Source organism: Symphalangus syndactylus, chromosome 12 (assembly GCF_028878055.3).
Source record: "Symphalangus syndactylus isolate Jambi chromosome 12, NHGRI_mSymSyn1-v2.1_pri, whole genome shotgun sequence".
NCBI lineage: Eukaryota > Metazoa > Chordata > Mammalia > Primates > Hylobatidae > Symphalangus > Symphalangus syndactylus.
In genome coordinates, this window is record NC_072441.2 from 47,912,259 (window position 1) to 47,918,157 (window position 5,899).

The 5,899-nt window shown below is 44.2% G+C and overlaps 1 pseudogene; it reads left to right on the forward strand.

Annotated features, from left to right (window-relative positions):
• The first annotated feature begins 1,453 nt into the window (after window positions 1-1,453).
• LOC134734631 (glyceraldehyde-3-phosphate dehydrogenase-like) lies at window positions 1,454-2,442 on the forward strand (annotated as a pseudogene).
• The last annotated feature ends 3,457 nt before the right edge of the window (window positions 2,443-5,899 follow it).

A 5,899-nucleotide genomic window follows, 5' to 3' on the forward strand; every position in this document is an offset into this window, starting at 1 on the left:
ATCTCTATTATCTTCATAGAATGTAATACAATTTTTAATTATATTCATGTGGGTGATAATCCATCCTATGTCTGATTTCTCCACTAGATTACAACCTTCTTGAAGATAGGGGACCATATTTATTTTCTCATCACTGTGTTCTTTGCACCTGGCATAACACCTGGCATATAGGTACTATGGCATATAGGCTTAATACCTGGCATATAGGTCCTCTATACACATAAGCACTCAGCAAGCCTGTGTTCAATTAATGAATGAGCAGATTAATGAGTAAATTATATTTGGAAGGAGAATTCATACCAGGTTACTGAGCAGGGTTGGGGATAAAGATCAGAGTCCAAAAGCCCTATCCCAATCAGACCTTAGACACACTAATGAGTTTGAGATTCTGAAGAGGATGAAGTGCTTAGCAGACATAAGTGACATTGGGCATTTTACCTTTGGAAGCTAACTAGTAGTCTGGACTCCTGGGAGTACCAGAAACTTTCTCTTTTAACTCTACCCAAAGTAGCAACTTCTTCCACCTTCTCAGTAATAGCAGTATTCTTGGTTACCAGGTATCTGAACCACAGAAAGACTCTCGATGTTTTGCTCTTTTTCACATCACACAGCTTCACAATACCTCTTGTTAGTTTTTTCCTTTCCATTCCCATGAGGGCCTTTTAATCTAGTGAATTAGTTGGTTTCTTTCTCTTGCAAGTTCCAGACACACAATTCCAATTAGCTTAAAAGCAAAAACTGGGAATCACGTTGTAGGGAAGTTGATGGGGACAACTGGCTTCAGACGTGTCTAGATCCAGGGGCTCAGATGTTGCTCAGGACTCCACCTTTCTTGCCATCTCCCTGCTAAGTTTTTAAAATGAACACCTATAACTCCTGACTCACAATCTCCTCATAGCACCAGGAAGGACCCTGCACCCATGTGACTGTGGAATGAAGTGGAATCTGTCACTGCAATGGGGAGGGAAGGAAGGCTCTGATTTCTTGGCCTGGGCAACATGTTCAGATTTCTGCTTGTATTGTGGCTGGGGGTGATGAGGGTACAGTCATAGACAGAGTTCCTCAAGGAAAAGAGGAATTGTGTTACCCAGATAAGCTGTGGAAGAGGTGCTGGATAATCAAAAACAATAGAATGCCTTTCTGCAACAGCCATCCTGATCCAGGTGCAGTGCTAGGCCCTTAACCTACATGCATCAGGATATACAAGGGAAATGAGGCCGCACTGTGGAATCAGATTGCTTTGGCCCAAATCCTAGCTCTTTCTCTTACTCTCTCTCTTATTTTGGATGAGTTAACCTCTCTAAGTCCAGTTTTCTCATGATAAAACAGTGATGTAAAGTATTCAGTAGAATATTACTCAGCCTTAAAGAGGAAGGAAATTCAGCCTCTCAGCTCCTCCCATCAACAGATGGCCCAGTCTTTAGTGAGGCACCAGCCATGTCCCTGAAACACCATGATGAAAGTGAAGGCCAGAGTAAATGAATTTGGCCATAATGGGCGCCTGGTCACCACGGCTGCTTTTAACTCTGGCAAAGTGGATATCATCACCATCAATGACCTCAACTACATGGTCTACCATGGAATCACATGGTTCCAGTATGATTCCACCCACAGCAAGTTCCACAGCACCATCAAGGCTGAAAACGGAAATCCCATCACCATCTTCCAGGAGTGAGATCCCACCAAAATCAAACAGGATGATGTTGGTGCTGATTATGTTATGGAGTCCACTGGCATCTTCACTACCATGGAGAAGGCTGGGGCTCACTTAGAGGGGAGAGCCAAAAGGGTCATTACCTCTGCCCCCTCTGCTGATATCCCCATGTTCGTGATGGGCATGAGCCATAAGAAGTATAAAAACTTCAAGATCATCAGCAATGCCTCCTGCACCACCAGCTGCCTAACCCCCTGGCCAAGGTCATCCATAATAACTCTGGCATCATGAAGCAACTCAGGATCACAGTCCATGCCATCACTGCTACCCAGAAGACTGTCATGGCCCCTCTGGGAAACTGTGTTGTGATGGCTATGGGGCTGTCCATTACGTCATCCCTTCATGTGTCTATTGGTGCTGCCAAGGCTGTGGGCAAGGTCATCCCCAAGCCGAACAGGAAGCTCAATGGTGTGGCCTTCCATGTACCCACTGCCAATGTGTCAGTCATGGACCTGACCTGCTCTCTGGAGAAACCAGCCAAATATGATGACATCAAGGAAGTGGTGAAGCAGCATCGGAGGGGGCCCTCAGGTGCATCGTGGGCCACAACTGAGCACCAGGCTGTCTCCTCCAACTATAACAGTGACACCCACTCTTCCACCTTCAACACTGGGGCTGCCATTGCCCTCAACAACCTCTTTGTCAGGCTCATTTCCGGGTATGACAATGAATTTGGCTACAGCAACAAAGTGATAACCTTCATGATCCACATGGCTTCCAAGAAGTAAGAGCCCCCAGACCACCAGCCCCAACAAGAGCATGAGAGGAAGAGAGAAGCCTTTAGTTGCTGGGAAGTCTCTGCCACACAGTCCTCTACCACACTGAGAATCTCCCTTCCTCATTGTTTTTACATCAGACACCCTGAAAAGGGAAGGACCTAGGGAGCCTGACCTTGTCAGATAACATTAATAAATTCTCCTGTACCCAGCCAAAAAAAAAGGAAGGAAATTCTGACATATGCTATAACATGGATGAGCCTTGAGGACATTATGCTAAGTGAAATATGCTAGTCACAAAAGGACGAATACTGTATAATGCAACTTATATGAAATGCCCAGAGAAGTGAACTTCATAGAGACAGAAAGTGAAATGGTAGTGCTAGGGGCTGGGGAGTGGGGTGAATGGGCAGTTAGTGTTTAATGGGTACCGAGTTCCAGATTTGCAAGATGAAAGAGTTCTAGAGATGGACAGTGGTGATGGTTGCACAACAGTGCAAATATACTTAAAATCCCTGAACTATACACTTAAAGATGGTAAAAATGGTGAATTTTATGTTATGTATATTTTACCACAATTTTTAAAGAAGTGACATAAGGGTTAAATGAGACCACAGATGTCAAGTATTTAGTGCAGTGTGAGTGAATACGTAGTAAGTGCTCATAAATGTGAAATATTATTCTCATAACAGCCCTACAGATATTATTATCTTCATGTTTATAGTTGAGTAAGTGGAGATTTGGGGGTTAAGTAAGTGGGCCAAGCCCACCCAGCTAGAAAGTGGTGAGACCAGACTCAAACCCACTGCTTGAGTACTAAGGCCCTGCTATTTTCTATTATGCCATGTTACTTCCCAGCACTCTGCTTGCCAGCTACCACTGCCTAATATATTTTTTTTTTTTTTTTTTTTTTTTTTTTTTTTTTTTTTGAGACAGAGTCTCGCTCTGTCGCCCGGGCTGGAGTGCAGTGGCGCAATCTCGGCTCACTGCAAGCTCCGCCTCCCGGGTTCACGCCATTCTCCTGCCTCAGCCTCCGAGTAGCTGGGACTACAGGCGCCCGCCACCGCGCCCGGCTAATTTTTTGTATTTTTTAGTAGAGACGGGGTTTCACCGTGGTCTCGATCTCCTGACCTCGTGATCCGCCCGCCTCGGCCTCCCAAAGTGCTGGGATTACAAGCGTGAGCCACCACGCCCGGCCAAATATTTTTAAATATTGCTTTGATTATGTTAAGCTTCTGCCTAACAAAACTTAAGGGATCTACCTGTGGTCTAAAACACAAATGCCTCTTCCTGATACAATTCTTTTTGCAGTCTGACCCCAGTTACTTTTCTAGCCTCATTTTGATGTCAAGGCTCTGCTTTACCTTTCTTTGTGTTTTCTATGCTCTTAGCATATGCTAGTTATTCTGCTGGAACACTGTTGAAACTCTACCCACCTTTTTTGGGGGATGGGGGGGACAAGGTCTTATTCTGTCTCCTAGGCTGGATGGAGTGCAGTGGCGCCAGCACGGCTCACTGCAGCCTCCACTTCCTGGGCTAAAGCTATCCTCTGGCCTCAGCCTCCTCAGTATCTGGGACTACAGGTGTGTATTACCACGTCCGGCTAATTTTTTATTGGTTTGTATAAATGGGATCGCAATATGTGGCCCAGGCTGGTCTTGAACTCCTGGGCTCAAGAAATCCTCCTGCCTTGGCCTCCCAAAATGCTGGGATAACAGGCGTAAGCCACGACACCTGGCCCCTACCCATCTTTTGATGCTCAGCTCAAGACCCAGCTCCTTCAGAAAACCTCACCTAACTGGGAGAGAGACGGGTCATTTCCTCCTCTTCACTACTACAGTGTTTATTATTTGATAGCAACACATAATGTACTGCTTAAATCAAAGTTATTACTTCAGCTGTTCATGTCTTAGCCCCACAGCAGTGGAGAGCAGGTATTGTACCTATTACTGCTTTAAATTTCCCTCAGTGCCAGGTTAGTGTTTTGCATTAAGTAGCAACTTGATAACAATTTCTTAAGGATGCTGATGCAGGAAATATGATTAATGATGACTAGTTCAAAGAGTCATGATTTGGATTTAAGAAAAGCATGTATTATTTTCTTTTTGCTGGAAAAGATACTGGAGTTTCTCCTTGTACTTTTAGGTCAGTTCAGGACATAATGATTCCTAGTCAGCATGGAAATGAAAAGATTGAGCCTGGTTAAAAAAGCAAATCTGCTGGTGAGCCTGTGTGAGAGGTAGATGTCTCTTGCTGATTACATTCTGAGAAACAGAAGCAGGCAAAAGTGTTTACAGAGCAACCAGAGATGAGGCAGTGGTTACTTTGAGAATATCTCAAAAAACAGAAGAGGTCATTTTAGGTTCTGCAAATAGTGCCTCCTATGCAAATACTTCAGTATCTACATAGGTACTAAAAATGTTAATCATGTATAAGCCCCTAAACCTTTCTAAATAACGCTGTCACTCACCTCCAGCCCCTGCTCAAAGGTCCTCTGTGGACCATGTAAAGGATCTGCAGACATGCCCAGGAAAGAATCAAAGCCACAGTGCTGGAAATGGCAGCATCAGCCAATATCCACCAGGATGCTCTTGTGTGCCAGTCCTGAGTGGTCATGGGGTTTGTTCTGATTGGTCAGTTTCTGTTCTTTAAATATGTTGAATATCACCTCTGGGCAGAGAGAACAGCACTGGAAGTGAAGGCAGTTCTGTGTGGTAGGAGCGCAAAGCACCAATGAGAGAATGACAGAAGATGGGTCAGGAAACACAGGTAAGGACCAGAACTTGAAGGAATTCAGACCATTTGGGCAGACGAGCCATAGATAACTATTAGGAAGAAAGGTATTATAAGCGGCTGTACATTTTTGAAGGATGAACAAGACTATTTATTAGGCTTTTGTAATGGACCTGATGAGAGGTGAGGAAGACTTGAATGAAGAACTTGGCAGTGCCAATAGGTGGCGGGGGGATGAATATAAGAGATATATTTTGAGGTCAAATTGACTGGATTTATGATGGAATGGAGAGAGTGGGAGTAGAGGTGTCAAAAGGAATCAGATCTGAAATGTGAATATTCTAATTGGTGGTATGTGCTAAGAATACATTGATGGTTCAAGTTTATTTTCACTGTCTTACCTCAAAGTTCAAGGAATAAGTTGTGGTTAATCATACATATGATACATGAACAGAGCAGTTGAATGTGAGGTTGCTGGCAGCTCTTGAAAAAGGCAATCACCCTGCCTGACCACATTTTGGTTCAGTGAGAGTCTAGACTGGAACAACAACTCATTTAGAATTGCATGAGACCTGCTTCCCATGGCTGAAAGAAATATGGAGAACGTTCTGAGGCTGCATGAAACTATGAAACAGCAGGAACTATGAAAACAGCAGTCACATACCTTGGGACAAGGCCATTTTATAACCAATTTACAAGGCATCATTTCTGCTTCCCTGCAGTAGTCAGGCCCTGG